Raw genomic sequence first — 18,795 nt, 5'->3', positions numbered from 1 at the left:
GATGTGTGGAGGTGACTTTCAAGTGGTCCGTCAGAAAGCTACTTTTATGCGCTTGTGAAAAAGATGGAAAAAAACATCTTTTGAATGGGCTGCGCTTCCCTTCTTTTCTGGGTGGTTCTGCCTCTACAAGTTTGGTACCGCTTTGGCCTTGTCTGACTTGGATGCAAATTCCAGCAGCTGTTCCTCTGCAACAGGTGCTGTTATGACATCTCCCTGTGCAAGGTCTGTAATACTTGAGCATACATGTGCTCGTACGCATGCATGCCCACATTGATGTGTGCATGCAGAGACACTGCTTTACCTCCTAAATGGGCACCCACCCTTATAATCATGAGGTTAAAGGTATAAAGAGTCTTGGTATAAATGAATGTAAATCTGATGACTTCAGAGGAGCTCTGAGGATTTACAACACAACACCCAGGGTGAGGACCTATATGTACGTATAGATAACTTCTGATGTTCAGCAATCTTCAGTGTTTCACATGAATCTATTCCCTGTGCAAAACTGCAGCTAATTTTTCTTGTAAATCTTTCATTTTAAGCCTGCTTTCCTATGAACAAGAGACGTGCACACTCATGCTCTGTGTCTGTGTGTTCCTTGCTGCTGACCTTTCAAACCAAATTTAACACAGTGATAGCCAACTAAAAGATAATTAAATTTCTGTTTTGATGACATGTGGATAGGAGAAGAGGGAACAGAGAGAGAGAGAGAGAGAGAGAGAGAGAGAGAGACTATGTAAGTGCCAAACCTGTGAAAAAGTTACAGTGTGGACTTGCATCTTATTAGAAATTAGATTCCACATGGGATGCACTCCCTATTAAATGACTCAACCAAAGGAAAAACTTAAACTGGAGCTTGCAGTCAACAGTGAGACAACCACCCATAGGCAATTAGATTTTATTAACACCTCTCTGTGGATTTCCTTTTCTTTTGAAATGCAGCCTGTTTCAGCATTTTGTATATATGTATTTCAGTCTTGAGTGATGAATTATGATGATACATAGCCAGTACATAGCCTACGGTAAGCTGAGTTGTGCAATCACAAGGTAAGAGGTTGAATCCCTTCTTTAGCAGTGCCATGACACAACTTTTATGATGCCACTTTACATCTAGTGACTTTGTACAATTAAGCTTGGATTGCCAAATTTCACCATGATGGGGCAAACACTAATTGACAGAAGTGTAAAGGAGCATCATAAAGGAAGGGAAATACCTGATGATGGTGTGTGTTTTTTTCTTTCTTTCTCTCTCTCTCTCTTTTTTTTTAATATCAATAGCAAAGCAAAAAAAAGGTAGTGCTCTGTCACTTATGATTGCTTAGTAAGTATGGTTGTTTCAGCTGGGATGAGCTGAGAGTATAAATTAGATTTGTCGGCTGAGGTAAGACGTTTTATTAGATGGAGTGATAAGCTGAGGGAAAATCACAAATTTTTGTGCCCACAAGCCCTTCTTTTTCAAGCCTAAAATCGAATCAGCCCACATGAAAGCTAAATACAGGCCGATGACAATTGTCCTGAATTTAGCTTAGTTATGCCACTTGCTTGGAGTATTTGAGAGAATAAGGCAGTTGTTCCCTGTAGAAGAGAGAAGATGTTTCACTAAGAGAAGAGGCAGGAAAACTTTTAGGTGAACTGACCAGGCAGAGAATGAAAGAGATAATTTCATCAGTGAAAAAATCAGGAGGTTAAGGGATAGAAGACCTGAAGGAGATTTATAATGTGGCATGAAGTAATTATATGCAGTAGATCCCAGTCTAATGGATGAGGAAATGTCAGGACCCAGTACAGCTGTTAATTCCCAGCGTAGGTGGAAACATTCTTAAATGGCAACGTGTCTCTTTCCCTCTGCCATCAGCAGGCAGTCGTAAGGATATTTGGAGTGTCTTTAAGCTCAGTGGAGCCAAATAGGGCTCCTGAGGAAGGCTAAGAAAGAGAATTGATGCCTTTTAATGGTATAAATCCTACATAAATGAGGTTTACTCAAAGACTTTGCTCAAGACTTTGCTTCAGTGAGTAGAAGCCTTTCACACGCTACTGTGCTGACTGGAATAGCTTAAAGAGTGCTAAGCACTGAAAATACGTGTCAGGAGAGCAAAGTTGTGTTTCAGCAGATGTAACTTCAAACAGATGGAGAATGAGAAGAGAAAGAGAAGTGAAAAGACTTAGCTAGGCTGACCTGGGGGTCAGAGAACCCTTAGGAAATCCAGATTCCCCTGACTCCTGCGCTTGTGCCTGCCCTAGGCCATATTGCTGTGATCAAGAGAAAAGGAGCTGCACCCATCACGGGAGAGCCATCTAGGGCACCCAAAGATATGAAAGATACTGTCTCTTCTAAACCACCCCTTCACCAATAACTGAAGGCATTGTAAAATGTTGCTGGTAGCTGCAGTTGTTTAGAGGAAGAGGTGCTAAATTGCCACGGGGCTCCTTGTGGCCTCCTGGCAATGAACCTCTGAAGCAGTGAAGTGAGTTGCTGCTTTCACCATGGGGAATTCATCGCTGCAGCCAAGTTAATGACTGTTTTTGGAAGTTTCTCCTGCTACCTGAAGGACTGCTTTGCAGCCTGCTGTTTGTTATCTGTGGCATTTTAAAGCTTCACCCAGGTGAGTGTGGTGCTTTGTGTGTTTAACACTTGGATATGGTGTTACTAACCTTTCTGCTGTCCATTGCTTTTCTCTCTTCTTTTGCTGGGTGTGATGATGATATTTTAACAACTTACTTAGCTAAAGCCTATTATTTATTTCTGTTGAGGCTATGCTAGAGAGCTCCCTTTGCTCCTTTGAGGGGGCATGCTTGCAAGTAGACCTTGTGGTAGAAGCAGTGGGATGGCAGCATTTCATTGGTATTTTAGGCTGTGCAGTCACCATTTTAAGATGTAATGTGAGGTTTTGTATGGTGCCAGAGTACTGGGGCAGGGCGAAGAGAGGAATGAAGCAAACAGGACAGAGAGGCTTTAAATGAGTTTGCAAAGCTGTAACTGCAAGGCGTAGGTATATTTGCTTTGCTGTCAGTGTTGTGCGAATACACACCCTCACCTGGGTTTAGTCAATACAAATTATTGCCAATGCTATGCTGATCTAAGGTTATTGCTTAAAAATTTTTTTCTATGGGCTTCCATGGCCTGTAATGAATTGAGAGCTATGGAGCAACAATGAGAAGGCTAGTAGCTATGGGAATGGGCTGATTACAAAATGTAATAGGATAAATTAATCCTTGAGGAAATCTCACTGACAGGAGGGTGCTGGTTTGGCTTGGTACTTCCCCAGCACATCTGAAAAAGGCAGTTAGAATAAATACACTGGCATGTCCGACAATGAATACGTAATGTTTTTCACCTTGACACTATCTTTTACTTCAGAGCCTCAAGTCTCCTACCTAATATGAATTAATTTAAGCCTTCTGTCATTATATACATGTTTTGCTGCTGGGGCTTCTGAACACTCAGTGCTGACTTCCGGTTTGGTGTAGACCAGATAGACCAGAATCGCCAGATGTCAATGAATTAGACATCCTTAAATTCCAGGTTTCAGAGTCAGCTGGTCAGTTCTGTGTCTTACTTTTATTTTGGAGGAAATAAAAAAAATGAAAAGCTGTGATTTAGGATGTATTCGGGGGAATCAAAACACAAATAACAACAACAACAACAAAAATCAATGTTTTTATTAATTGCTGCACTGGTTAGAAGGCCGCTACAATTGTCTGCAGCATGCAAACAGCTCCCAAGCCGCTGTTCAGCTCAGCGGTGTCCCCAGCCTAATTAATTGGTCACAGGTGCAGACAGACACATTAATTGCGACAATGCATCACTTGTGACCAGTCCCAGTCAAGCCTATCTAACAGGAACAATGCGACGCGCACAGCCTTTTGTGGTGGCTGTACCGAGAGGTGGATAAATCATGACGGCCCAGTTCTGCCACCTTGACTCTCCTGGAGCGAGATCCCTCGTGAGGAGAGCTGTTCAAACCACCAGGACTAATGGCGAGTAAAACACCCTCAGTGTGTGTGAGTGTTACCGATTGGCAGATTAACACACGAGGCCAAGCACTTATCTAAAATTAAGTGTTTTCCTCTACTAATGCCCTGAGATTCTTGTCTCCGATTATGTTTGTTTTGTTTGTTTTCTCTTGTTTCTGGGTGTATTCAAGTATCGATAAGAGTAAAATCCACACAGAGACCAAGGGATGGATAAAGCCCGTGTAGCATGGTAAAATAAAAACACCTTGGGTGGAGCTCATCCGTTAAATCTTAAGGCAGTACTTAACATATTATTCTCTTCATCTGGGTTTGAAGTATTAATGTAGCTAGGCAAGGAAGCAGATTTACAATGAGTTAGTTAGGAGTTACCTCTCCAGAAAGAGCTCCAGTAAGCAAAATGTCATCTGAAACAAGGCCAGATTGCCCTGGGAGTATTGAAAGGGGCCTTGTGGAAATTAAAACACCTGTGTGTTACTAAATTAACACAGCTCCCCTTTGGCTTGGGGTTGCTGAAGCTAGCCCCCAGACAGCCACAGGGTCCCAGCATGCATGACAACACACCATGCAGAGGAGGCTCTAATTTACCTTTCCTTCCAAAACTGGGAAGGGCTGTGTCTGCTGGCCATGTGCTTGAATTAAAGAAGCAGAGCAGGAACTTTGGGAATGCTGCAGGCTAGGAGGTGCCACTGCAGTACCTCTTACCAAAACTTCCTCTTCCTCCTTAGCAGCCAGCTGGGTTTTCCAGGCATCTGGTGGGAGCAAAGCAAGAAACAGAGTTGTAGGTGTTCTGCTCTAACTGACAATCCGCTGCCCTAAAAAACTGATTACTTTGCCTATGCTGAGAGCTAGCCCTGAGGAGAGGGTAAAGATTTCAGCTCCCTTAGTTGACCTATTTGGAGGTCAGGAGGTGGCTTCACTGGTGTGTGCAGGCACTTGCACGTGGTAGGGATGATGAGATTGTAGATCTGCTCTTTTGACCTCAATGATAAATGCATGGGATATTTTAGCACTTGTGGACAGGATATTGACTGAGCAGTGTCATGCTCACTGCTGGCACAGGCAGTCCTCTGAGATGCCTCATGACAATGTCCTGCTCATATGCTTCGGGCCATGCTAATCACCACACTGGAGGTCAGTGAGAAAATCTCCCTCCAGTCTCAGCTGGGTGTTTCAGCTTTTTCCAAATTACAGAGTGGTTAAAGAGCTGGGGTCACCTGCACGTGTCTGCCAAACTGAGGCTTGGACAACAGAGTGCCCTGAGGCAGTGCTAATCCTTCCTGCTCTTTGGAAGTGCCCCATAATTTGGCTTTTGGAGGACTGATACATACCTGTAGCATCAAGATATTTGGATGAAACTGTGAAATGAGATGGGGTAAGACTAGATGCTCTAATGATCCCTGCTAGCTTTAAGGTCTGTAATGCTGTACCTTTTGAGATGTAGCAGACCACATCTGCAAGTCTGAAAGAAAAAATCTACCAACCCTCTAGATTAGACCTCTTGCAGATCTTGTACAGCAACCATCCTAAAATATCTTTTTAAAAATATGTTCAGGTCTTGTTTTTAAATGAAGGCTCTGACCTTGATCATTTGAGAATACATGGCTGAATTCAAAATGAACTGCTTAACACTGTTTAAAATATTCCCATGCATTATTTAATGCAGAGAGACATTTCAGGATATGGTTTATATGAAAAGCGCTATGAAATTGAATTGTATATTAATGTATCAAAATCAAAACTGTATATTAATGTAATTAAAACAAGCATCTCATTGCTTTGGAAATTATCTAATGCTTGATGAGATCAAAGACAAACCAAAGCAAAAAAGTCAGGCAAACGATGATTTTGCCATTTCCTTTGGTAATGCAGGTGTCAGTGTTAATGAACTGTTTCTCTTGTATGCCCGTGTGGTTTTAGATTGACAGGAAGTATGATGGAGGCATCATGTCAGAATCAGATAAGCTTGTTATGAACAATTATCCCTCAAAAATTTATGTGTGGAATTAAAAAATAGGCACAGTCAGTTGTTCCTTCACATTTACTGATAACCCATGTGTAAACTGAGAACAAGTACAGCAAGCTGAAGCCTGTTTTATAAATGTATGTATATACATGTGTACATATACATGTGTACAACTGTATGTATTTGTATATATACATACATATACATATGTGTGTGTGTTTATATATTAATATATATGCTGTAAAATTCCACATGGCATTTCCTGAGAAGCTTCAAGAGCATAGAATATATTTTGGTGAGGATACAGAAAGCTCATTGGGAAAACCTTGCAAAAATCTTTCATCTAAAATAATAATAAGGTTGGAGATTTTACTCTTCAGTGCAACTCACCTCAACACAAAGCTTTTCAGTTTTTCAAGAAATGTTCTCTTTCTGCTCTTTCTCTTTCATACACACACGCATATAGAAACCCTTTCTCATATGCTGAGGCTCTAAATTACTAGATAACAGTACTATACTTTTAAAAGACTATCTCTTTATCTCTTTCATCTTGCAAATAATTTAATATGAATGTGATATGCAAATTCATTTGTATTATACACTGACGTAACATATGCATTTGAAAAATTGGAGGAATGCTTCACAACAAGAAATGGATGGGCATTTCAGCATTCTAGAAATTGTCTGTGAGCACCCCAAGGTTTTTTCAACTGTGCTTTTTGTATAGCAGTCATAAGGAGATTATTCAGGGGTAAGTGAAAGCCAAAAGTATGTTGTGCTCTGGATCGAAAGGCGATCATATGAATCTAGTTCCTTTTGTTGACTGAGTTTGAATTCAAAATAAAGAATGCATTTGCTGCAACTGCACTCCTGAAATGGTTGCTTATGCAACTATTCGTTTCATTAAATATTTGAGAAAAGCAAACACAAATAGACACTCCTGAACTCACTATACAGTTAACAAAGCACCTGTGGGATTTTTTTTTCCAATGTGTTTTCACTGCCAGCTGAATTCTTACCCATCACTGGTTATCCCATAGATCAGTGTGACCTTCCAGTTTTGCTGCAACACTTCTTGGATATTTTTCTCTCAGGCTTATCCAAAGTGCTGCTGCTGCTAGAGCACCATATTTTCACATTTATAATACATTACTTTAAGAGAACTGGAAATGAATAATTTGTGCGCTCAGATAACTTGCGTAACTTGAGCGGGATCTTGAGAAGTGCAAAATGGCCTGTGGGAGATGAAATGCTGGGGGTCCTACCAGGGAAAAGAATTTGGTTGTGGGCCTCAGAGGCAGGGATGCTGTTGGGGGAAAGGACAGTGGAATAAATGTCCATTGCATTACCCGCATGTGCGCGTACCCTATACTAATGCTGAACTGCTGGGATTTCTTACAGACTAGCACGTTATGTGTCATAACTTTCCTCTTCTACTTCTCTGACCATGCCATTCCTTCACTGTCCCATCTGTGGGTCTTTCAATATTTTTTTCCTCACCTGCAACACTGCAGTTCATTTTTCTATGCTTACGGTTGCCACCTCATGCAGCTGTGGCTGAGAAGGAAACATGTCATTGCCAGTGTAATCCTGCCCATGGAGTTTCAGCATCTGTGCTGAATGGTCCAGGTCCAGGCTGAAAGACATCCCTAAGCTGAAGATGAGCTTCCTTGCATTGCTGTTTCCCAGAACAGAGGACATCATTTGGGAAAAGAAGTTCCTCAGGAAGGAACCTGAAGCATTCAGGGGCATGGGAAGGGAGAGGTGGTGGGAACGAACGTTGGGCTTCTCAAAAGTGCCACGGTGCCCCAGGGCTTATTTTGTCTGTGTTTGTGGTCTACATGGTTTCTCCCAGTGCCAGCCTGAGCTTGGTGCTGGAGGCAGCACAGGTTGTTTTCAGCCACAGGTATCAAAGCTCTGTTGCTTCTGTAGTTTGCACAAACTGAGCTATGCTAACAGCCTGTCCGGAAAGCCCAAGGATCAGATAACATCTCTCATTCTGGACTTGTAAATCATCGAGGAAAGATAACGTTTACTTCCAGATTTAAGAACTGTTCTTATTACAGTGTCTGCAGATCAGACTGACTGCAAAAATAAGCTGAATTTGGAAAAAAACAAAGACACTCCTCTGGTCTTTTAAAGCAGCAGAGAAGCTGCCACCTAGAAACCATTGGGGATGTGCACTTTTCTCTCCTGTTTCAAGCCGAAGGGCAGTTACTTTCCTATTAGCTCTTTCGTGAGCTTTCTGTGTATTGATTTTATCATCTTTCAAACACTGTCAGTCTTCTGCACCGACAGCTTTATGAGGATCAGTTGTATGGTCAGATCTCAGAAAATCTTTGTGTCTTTTGTTCTTTTAAAGTCAGATGCATTCACAAAATCCTCTGGGTTGGATGCTGACGTCATTTCTTACCTCCAACAGCACTGTACTTCGCAGGTCAAATCCATGCGGCTGCTCAGAGAACCTGAAGAATTCAGGACCTCAGAATTTAGTGTCCAGTTCTGCTCTCAGTGAAGTTACTGGGAAAATCTTACAGAGTTGCAGTAGCTACTTGTGTGCACACATTCACTTGTGCATACGTGTACTGCAAATCTGACCTTATGTCACTAATGTTGAATTTTGCATCTAAAAATAGCTTTCTTTGCGGAAGCGAATGTTTGCTTTGCCCATGTTTGTTGTCCCTGATTGATTGTTTCTGTGTGTCAGCAGCAATAAAGCCTTATTGTTCTGGTGCTTTGTCTGAGACACATTAAATGGATCTTATTTTCAGAAAGTGCTGAGCATCCAAGCCTTTGAACCATCTGCCCATTAGAGTCTCTCATGGTGGATAGCCCAGAATGGAGGGAGTTCGTTACACCCTCCCACATAATAATATTGGACTGGATTGCAGCTTTCCACAGTTTAATAATTTAAGCTCACCCAGTTTGTGATTGTCAGGTAAGTAGAGATAGCAGGCAGCTCTTTAGAAGTTCATCTTGGTTTTTTTTTTGTAGAAAATAATGCCACTTCTTTGCCAAGTGATCTCTTACTTCTGTTTGTTTTCCTTCTGCTGACCATTCATTCTCCACTCACCAGGCTTGCAAACAACCTCATTTTTCATACCTACTTCTCCATTTGTTGACACTTCAGGATCCTGCCCATTGCTTTCCCTCAGTAACAAGCTCATTCACATTCCATATTCAAAGCCCACAACATGATTCATTGAACAAAAAAGTGCTTTTGCTTTGCACCGTTTGTTTGAGACCGACCTGGAGGATGACATTATAAATGAGCTTCTATATCTGAATAGCTTTGTCCTGCTTCGCTAAGTCAATAGAAAATGGCAGGGAGCTTTTGGTTCTGAGGGGGATTGGCTGCTGCCCCAAAGGAACTTTTCTCGCTGAGCTTATCTCTTTCCTCCCCTCTCTTATATAGAGGTACCAGTTTCAGCTTTTACGTTCATGAAGGAGATTTTGGGAAGGAGGGTTTACTACAGTGTGAACAAAAGAAATAAAGGGTGGTCCTGAGATATGAAAAGAGAGGAATGAACTGGTTGAACTACAGTCATGACTCATATGGCAATAAACTTTTCTCTGTTTTTGAAGGTCAAAGTGTGGTTAACTTTTCAAATGTCTTGTACCAGTTTTGCTTGCTTCAGCTGCATTGGAGTGCTGAAATGGTGTATCACTAGAAAGGCTGTTGTCGAAGTATCTCCAGCCTGGCTAGACACAGGAAGTGTTAAAAGTCACGAGAAGCCTACCACTCTTATTTTGTTGATTCAAGAAGTTCCAAATAATGCATTATTCAGGTATTTTAAATTAATGGGAAAATTTGCTTCTCAGTGGTGGAGAATTGGACTTATAAACTTTTCATAATTATCTAATGTCTTTGTTTTTCATTCAGATCAAAATTCCAAATCCAGAGATGTCATTGGCTTTTACCCACCTCATCAAATGGGACCAATTTAAGGTGAGTCTGATTTTTGTCATCCAAATGTTAATACAAAGATAGTGTCCCAATATGCTATCCATTTTTTCCGATTTTACTTGTCTCTCTTTTAAGTCCACTCATATTCTATATCCACTTAATCAAAGTTTGAGTCAAACTCATTGACTGCTGCTGATGTGAATATCAAGATTTATAGAGTTGGAAAATACTGTTATCAAGAGTAAAGCTTTATTTTGAGGCATAATGAGTTTCAATATTTATTGTAACAGAGTTTATCATGAACTTTTATTACATACATTAGTTATTCTAGTCCTTCAGAATATCGCAGCTTGTGACATAAAAATGACATTTCTTAACCTATCCTTAACATATTATTCAGGGAAAGCAGATTAAATTAGAGATGTAGAAGAAAACTGTTGTCCTCAGATGTGTGATCCTGGCTTTCTTAGCATCCAGCATAGTTCATTAGCACAAGGTTGTTCTGCATGTGTTGATGAGGAGGTGGTTTTCTGTATGCCCAGCACCACTCAGCTTGCAGCGAGTCAGCACTGCAGCTTACTCGCCAGTCAGGAGGGAGAGTTTTTCATGCAAACAGCCATAATAATTGTTTCTTATGGTGTGGCTGACAGCGTATAGAGAGCTAAAAGGTGTATGTGGTTAAAATGAACAAGAATGTTCTGGAACAGCAATTTAGGACGGCTTTCTAAATATATTAAAAAATGACTTAATTTAAGATATGTTTAAGATTTGTGGCCTGAAGTAATTAAATGCTGTTCTCATTTATACCAATGCAAGTCTAGAAAAAAGCTATTGGTAGAGAAGGAATAAAAATTGGTCTGCTATAGAGAAAGGTCACAGATGGGAGTGGAAGTGGCTAACAAACACAAATGTACGTGAAGCAGGTATCAAACTTCTGGTGTCTTAACACTGTTGAAAATCAGGAGTTCCCTTTTTGTTTTTGCTAAGTTACAGTTACAGGTATAAACAGGCTTTGGTGAAGTGGACTACTAGTCTCAAAATGTCCACTGGGGTTCAGAAATTAGAACTATGTTTTAAAGCAAGAGGAAAGAGAGAGAAACAAGACTACTAAAGAATAAAGAGTGTTTTTTCTTTAGGAGTGGTGAAATAGATAATAGGTGTGACTAATTTACTGGTTTGGTAATAGTTTGTGACTTATGCTGTATATGGCCATAATGAAATTGTTACATATTCTTCTGGTGTCTGCCTTTAAAAAAAAAAAAAGTTGGAAAGTTGAAGAGGAAAGACAAAGAAAGTGAGAGTGATTTTCAAGTGCTTGAGAACCTGATGTTGAAACAAGAGTTAAGTACCTCAGCTTATTTTATCAGAAATGAGAATCAAGAGGTGACAGGTTTATAGAGCTTAAGTTCTTTCAAGGAGAGAGAGTAGTAAGGTCTAGAGAAGTGTGTGACATGATCCTGTAGCTGGAAGCTGAAACTGCACTAGCTGAAACAGAAAAAAAGGCACAGATTTTCAACGAGGAGTTCTGCATAACAATATAACAAAGAAAAGCAATGTATTCTCCATCTCCTAATGAACAGGTTACTTCTCTGGAAAGCATGCTTTAACTAATGCAACATACTGGTTCCAATACAAGACTAGGTGGGTGAGCATTAATCACTTTTAAAATACGGAGAGCCTTACTGGATTGATTAATTAATGTTTCTTTATGGCCTTAAGCTCTGTGAATCTGTTACACTCAGTCCTATCAATCATAGAAGTATTCAGAGATCAGGAATATTTTGTATTATTTGTTCAGATGTAATATCCTTCCTCTGTGTGATGATCGTAGGATATAAAAGTGATAGATAACCTCCTGGTTCTTTTAGCATGCAGGTCCTTCTCCCATAAGCTCAGAGTTTAGCACTGAGATTGCGGGCGCTGCTTTGTCATGCAGTCTATAACTTCTGCTGCCGTCTTACTGCTGAAATGTAGGATTTCAGTTTCAGATGTGGATGTTATCATAGGATTTGGACATAATGCCATCATTGCTGTCATGCAGACACAGGCTGCATGTTAAATAATGCTTAACTTAGTGTGGTCTTTCTCATGGCTTGCACATTTTCTCTCACCCAAACTGTAAACTCCTAGACCTTCAGGCATCATTGTCCTGTAGTTAATGAATATAATGTGGTCGTTTCTGTCATGAGTCACACTCCATACAACACAGCCTGATTTCTATATTACAGTTTCTCTTAAAGGAGAAAAAAGGATCTCAGTTCAGTTTAGTTTACTGTTATTTGCTGCAGAACCGTCTTCATCCATAGGTATTCTTTACTTGTTTATGAGGAGCAATACGGTGAAGACTGTGAAAAATTGTTTGAAATCCCAAATATAAGGTAACAAGAAACAAACAGAGGCTAAAATTATAAAAGGAGCACAAAGCAGATATTACACACATTTAGCTGCTCTTTGGTCTTGGCATCTGAAGTGGAGTCTAGGAAGTTTTTCTCATAGATGAATTTGGGATGGAGCTGCTCTTTCCCTGGCTATGTAGGAAGTAGATCATAGGGTCAAAGGTGTCCTAGGCTCAGGCTTGGTTGCTTATCACAGAATCTACCTATGAAATGCCCCAAGGCGAAAACCAGTAATTTCATCCTGGTAGAGGAGGATGCTGAGGAATTAGTGGAGCAGGGTTACTAACAGGGATGCCACTGGGGAAGCCTTGGCCAGAGGCAGGTAGAGCAAAATGAGGTATTTTGGCAGGGAAACAAGATTCAGCTGTGTAGAGAAAGACAAGTAAGGAAGGAAGGTAGAAGTGGGGAAGGCCGATTGGGAGAGGTGAGGATGTTTCTCATGATGCTTCCTTTTGCCTGCTAGGCTGAACCTGATGGCTGGCTGTGTACAGAAGGTAAAGGGCTGCAAAGGCCATGGGAGTAGTGTCTGCATGAGGAAGGTGGCCAGGCTGCGCGGCCGTTGGGCTCTCAGTGGCTGCTCGCAGTGGGAGGTGCAGGCAGGCTCAGACTGCTGGGGTCTGGCCCCTGGACTGGAAGTGTAGGGAAAGAGTGGGCAGAGACATCCTGGCTGCGTGGGCTGAGCCAGCCCCAGGCAGGGTGCAGGGCAGCTGTGTGACCAGGGTGGCACCTGAGCTCGCAAAGCCCACTGCATCAGCAAAGCCCCCAGCACTCTTAATTCTGTCCTTTGCTGTTTTACAGCCTAACAGCAGTTCTTTTAAGACAAGTTTGTCTATGTGGGATACACATGGTTTCTCCAGTTCTATGTGCCCTTTTCCCAGAAAATAGTTATCTTTTACTGTATGGCACTATACTGCTTGAGTCAGATCACTTCCATCTCCATACTTTAAAACTGGAAGCTACAGTGACAGCTGGAACAACACTGATATGTTTTTCCTTAGAGATTTCTGATGTACTGGGGAGGAGGTGGCAATTTCTGCACGTGTCCTGATATAAAGCCATTTGAAACCCAAAGGAAAGATTTCCATTGATTATACCACAATCCAAATCTGGTCTGGAATGCTTACTAAACAAATCATGTTGTGATCCTTTGCAGTTATCACTGTTATATAAATCCAGGGGAATTATTCCTATTTATTATCCTTTCTATTTAAACCTTTTGGGGATAGAAATGCATTCAGTTTTAGTGATAAAGCAAATACCGAGATTAATGGCTTTGGAAAACTGCTAGAAAAAAGAGTTTGCATACAGGCTTGACTCAGCTCCTCTCCTGCTGACTGGCTATTGTGGAACAGGAGTAATTTACAGAAAAGTTGTGGAGAAAAACAGATCACAGCAAGCTGTTGGCATTTTGTAGCTATATCACGGAGAAAAAGGTTTAAAAAAAGACAGTGATGTTAGAGGCTTTGTATACCTGGTAGGATTTTCCTCACTAGAAACTCAATTTCAATGTGAACATAATTATCTGTGATAGACCCTTCGGGGGAGTAGAGGGACAAATCCTTTTGTGTATAAACTGTCCCATGTGCGGCTTTGGGGAGATGTTACTCTAGAAAGTTAGAGGATATTTTCACAGATGTTTTCAAAATGGGTGTCTAAAGAAAGGTAACTGTGCTATATCTGTGGCTGAAGCTTCTTTTTTCTTCAAGCCTAGATTTTATTTTCTCCAGTAAGACTATGATATACGTGAGGCTGGTACTCTGCAGGCTCATTCCTCATTGGCATCTTGATTGCCTTAAACTGCCTCCAACATTTGAATAAAGAAACACAGGAACAAATCACATAGCAGAGTTTCTCATATCTTATATGTTTATTTTTAGTATACACTACTATCTGAAAGTGTGTTACTCGTAGAAATGTACATTGTGTTACAGATACTGCCCGGTATAGTTACAAAAACAAACTAACCTGCATATTTCAGAACAGAGGAATCATCTTATGGTATGCAGGCCTTGGTCATTTGTCCTCAGTCTTGCAGGATAGCTTGGGTGTAGATGACCAACTGAACTTTTTTTTCAAATAGTATTGTTTGAAACCCAGAGGAGTTTGAAATACTGAGATTACTGCGGTCAGCCTCTCTATCTGGGCCTCACAGCCACAGTAGCTAAACACTGTGTGTTTTTTCCCAAGAAGTCTGTTTGCTCTTTGTGACAGACCTGGAACTGCCTGCTCACCCTCGTGGAGATGGGGGTACCCTGTGCAAGTCAGCCTAGAAACTCCCAGGCAAACCTACTGTCCCTGGGCTACCCTTTCTCTCTCCACTGGCTAAATGCAGACTTGTATCTTGATTTTTTGCTCCAAAATAGAGTAGAAAGCATGCTCTGGATAGATATTTGTTTTTTGGGGACAGTAGGAATACACTTCTCAGCAGGCAGAAGTGTCCTACTGTGTTTTCTGAATTCAATGTACAGAAAGTGCCTCCCAGTTCAGTAGCAGCCTGGATCAGCTCCACCAAGCCCTGGGAGTCAGCGCAGTTAGGGAGGCAACCAGCACTTTCGCTAATGCAAACAAACCCTTCTGACACATGGAAAGATAGCACTGCAGCTAATTTTTTGGTAGGTTCATTAAAAATGATTTCATTATTTTACATATACACATACAGTCTGTAAATCATAAGTCTTTTTTTTTTTTTTAGCATAAACATATATAATTGGGAGGGGAGTGGGTGAACAAGCACCTTTTCTTTCCTTTAAGTGGCTGCTTCCTAATTTCTCTGTGGATAAAGGCGAAAATATCTGTGCTCACACACACTGACCACATCTGGTAGATACCTCCTTTTGGCCGCTCAGAGATTGCCTTGAGGGGACACCACAGCTAATTCTGGTGGTGAGTGGGAGAGGGTTTTAAATCTGTCCTGGGTTGTGGTGTGGCTGAATGACTGTGGTGTGGCTGAATGTACGACTCTGTCGTACAAACCATCTGCCCGCAGACAAATCCACTGTCCTCAGCAGACACTGTTTACTGTTGCAAGTGATTATGTTTTAAAGGTCTTCCATGAAAGCAGCAACCCCACATTGCTAGTGTGCGAACACTCCTTAAAAATTACCTTCCAAAACAAAGTTTGAAAATGGTACTATGGTGAAGAAGAGTCTTACAACCAGGGTGAAGTTTGTATTCTGACTATAGAGACTCCACTCAGTGTGCAGATACATCCCTCAAATCACCTTGCTTACGCCTTGCTCAGAAACCTCCTGATATTCATACCTCAGAGTTGCACTGACTCACTGTATCCCAGGCCTTTACTGCCTGAGGGGTGGGCAATATTTTACCATTACAACCCAATCTTGAAAACTTCAAGGCAGAACTAAGGCAAAATATTTTATTTTGCCTGACTAAGGGACCAGGACCTTAATATAAGCAATCTTTTAAGATGGCTCAGGCTTTAATACTCGCAGAACTGAAGTGCCTTATGAATTACAGGCTGACATCTCCTTTATCAAATGAAATGACTAAGTTGGAGTCATTCATGGAATGTTTCCCAGCACAAAACTCACTCTGCTTTATACTTCCTTCAAGAGAGATCCACAGTATTATGATTCATACTCACTGGTAGCCATTTCACTCTTTCGGTAATAAAAACTTTACATGTTGCCATGTGTGGCTCAGTAGAAACATTCTTCCCTGGGCTACAGTGATAGCTTTAAGACAAATAATAGTATTTTCAAAATGCTTTATTTTTGTTGATAGCTTCATCTACCACTTCAGCAGTAATTCACAGTGCTTTAAGAAACATAAAATTATCTTTAGGTTCCTGGAGGCAGAAATATCGAGAATACTTAGAAAACTCATTTGACAGGCAGATTTACTAGTGGCAAGAAAGTAAAGCTGATAAAAACTGTCATAAGAAAATCCAGCCTTCCATTAAGGAGGTTCATCTTTCAAACCCTTTTGACAAATCATTGCATAGACCTTCAGTCAAAATTCCACTGGTATAAGTTATCATCTTTCTATTGATACCCAAGGAGATGCACCATTTTATACCAACTTTATTCCCAGATATCAGTTGCATAGTCTTTCTTCAGTGCATGCATATGTAATTCCATTAACTTCGGAGAGCAACACTTGCAGCTCCTCATCAGAAATAACATCTCCAAATCTTGATCAGAAATATGGCTCATCAGGAGCAAATGGGGTTCAATGTGGTACCTCTCTCCAGTTCATCAAAGGTCATTGAACTCTGAGCCCTTCCCAATTACCAAATAAATATATTAGCCTGCAACACTCCTAGATGCATACAGATCTCATCTGAACTAGACCTGACTTGGAACCAAAATGTCCATAAGATTTCACCACATTTTAATTTCCAGGATTTTATGCATAACATAACTAATCTCAGTGCTCATTTGAAGAAAAAAGTTCCTTGCTTTTTGGCTTTTGACTGCTACTAAAAGTACAGCCTTCTTTGAACCAAAGAAAAATTTGTCATCGTGGTTCTTGTTTAAAGTCACTTTCTGTAACTCCTAGAGCTAGCCAGGAAAAGGTTTGTGAAACCTATGCCTATCAGTCCCTCACTTTTTCGAAGGCCTCCGAAGAAATCCCAGATTGTGGAATCAGTGGATACAGTCAATGGCATAAAAAATTTGCTGTACAAGTGCCAGTGAGGAAGGGGCCTGGTAGTTCAGAGCTGTGTTTCAGCTCCCCCTCAGCAGCTCATACATTTTTTTTCCCGTATTTGGGCTCAGACATTTTGGGAAGGGTTCTGTTCAGCTTGTCTGAATCCCAGGAACTCATACCCAAACAAAGAAAATAACCTTCCTTTCAATGTCTTTTCCCACCTGCACCTCAGAATTTTTTTCATTGCAGGCAAAGATATAACTCAAATTTGCAAGAGCAATTTTTTTCCATGCTTGGTCTGTTTTGTGACAATAAGAGCCAGAAACAGAAGGCACTGATGGGCTGAACACAATCTCCTGCCAGTCCAGCACCTGCAGCCAATAATTCCAACCACAAGTTTTTCAATTTCCACAGCAGACCATTAAGAGATAAATCCTTAAGTAAATTGGTTCAGCAGGTAGGCATTGAAAATGGAAAATTGTCTTAATCCAGTAGCTCCAGTTCAATTACAGTGTGAATTGCTGAGATACTTTCATATGATTATGAAAAATCTCACTAACAATGAAACAAAGCATAGGATTACTCATAAAAGTCACATGGCTGTATTTTGCCTTGTGAATGCTGGACTACACTGTAATCAGAAGTATTTTTAAAGCAAATAAAAATGTTTCTTCTGCAAACATAGAAGCCCAAATATTAATCAGAGCTCTACTGCAGCCCTGCTGAAAAACCTAATGATTTTCTAGCTGTCACTCACTGTAATTCTGACAGTAGTAATGAAATGCTGGTATCAACTGCTCTCACCAGTGACTCAGGAGACTGCAGCAGGTGTTGCTCCCTTTTAAAGATGACTTACACACTGTCAACCAAATTCTTCCCATCTGGAAGCGTGGAGAGCCATATGTAAGTGCAAAGAGCAAGATGCAAAGAGCAAGATACAAAGAGCCAACATGACCTATGCTTTGCTGGCACTGCCTGTAACCCCTGCTCTCCTTCTGCTCAAGAAAGCCACTAGAAATGCTGCAGTGGGGTCTAAAGCTGCCTCTCAAAGCCACAGCCACAGCTGTAAGAGCCTAGTTTGAGAATATCTAATTTCTGAACTCTGGGATTTTCTCTTGCAGCTAAATGGAGGGGTCACAGAATACAACTACTCTGGATAGGAAGTGTATATTTTCTGCAGTTAAATGACATTTGAATGTAATAGATTCTGCAGCTCACCTAGAGTTATTGCAAAGTGTACAAACCATTTTTTAGCCCTGAAACCTTATCTAGAGATCATTTTAAAGACTTGCCAGAGATGAGCAGCTCCCTGAAGCTGTTTGCTTTTTCCATTTTCCCTTCTTTCCTCCAGAAGTATCAGCAGTGGTTCAGCCCTCTATGCAGCCCTGTGCCCCATTTCTCCACTTTTCCTCCCCTTCTCTCCCACCACCCAGGAGAAGCCCTTGCCCCTCCACTTTCCCGTGCAAGCAAGGGCAGGCCCCTGCCCAAAGCCCTGCTAGCCCCTCTCCTTCCCTCTCACCCTGTGCAAATCTCCACTAACTCCCATTCCCTTTTAGTTCCTCGTTACCTGCTAGTTTCACCCTCTGCCACCCACCCTGTCACCTCTCCTCCAGTTACAGCTGAGAAGCTCACGCTGCCACCAGCTGAGGAGCTTTTACTGAGCTCTGGCTTAAAGCATAGGACAATTGGTATAATGAGAAACAAGGCAAGAAGATTTTTTCACGCCATTCAGAGCCTTCACTCACACTGCATTTAACAGTCTCTTCAGAAAACCCCTTTGGTTGGATGCTGAGAAATGTTGAGGGCCAGCAAAAAGCTGTTTCTTTTCCTTTCAGAAAACTCTACCTAGAAATTGATGCAGAAAATGAACTTTCAGTAACACTTTAGTTATTGAAATTAAGAGTTTTTAATTTTTGTAGGAGTGTGAAAGGTGTCATCTATAA

At 41.1% G+C, this 18,795-nt stretch overlaps 1 protein-coding gene across 6 annotated transcripts in view; it reads left to right on the top strand.

Moving 5' to 3' along the window:
- RNF152 (ring finger protein 152) overlaps positions 1-18,795 on the top strand; it is a 205,978-nt gene that overhangs the window by 54,153 nt on the left and 133,030 nt on the right. For all 6 annotated transcript variants that reach the window (XR_003261546.2, XR_010387789.1, XR_010387790.1 and 3 more), the window contains exon 2: positions 9,822-9,887. The gene's annotated coding sequence lies outside the window, so the exon portion shown is untranslated. The remainder of the gene's footprint in view (positions 1-9,821; positions 9,888-18,795) is intronic.

The sequence above is a fragment of the Dromaius novaehollandiae genome, chromosome 2 (genome assembly GCF_036370855.1).
Source record: "Dromaius novaehollandiae isolate bDroNov1 chromosome 2, bDroNov1.hap1, whole genome shotgun sequence".
Lineage (NCBI taxonomy): Eukaryota > Metazoa > Chordata > Aves > Casuariiformes > Dromaiidae > Dromaius > Dromaius novaehollandiae.
The sequence above is the reverse complement of the archived record's forward strand: the minus strand, read 5'-3'. Positions and strand labels throughout refer to the sequence as shown.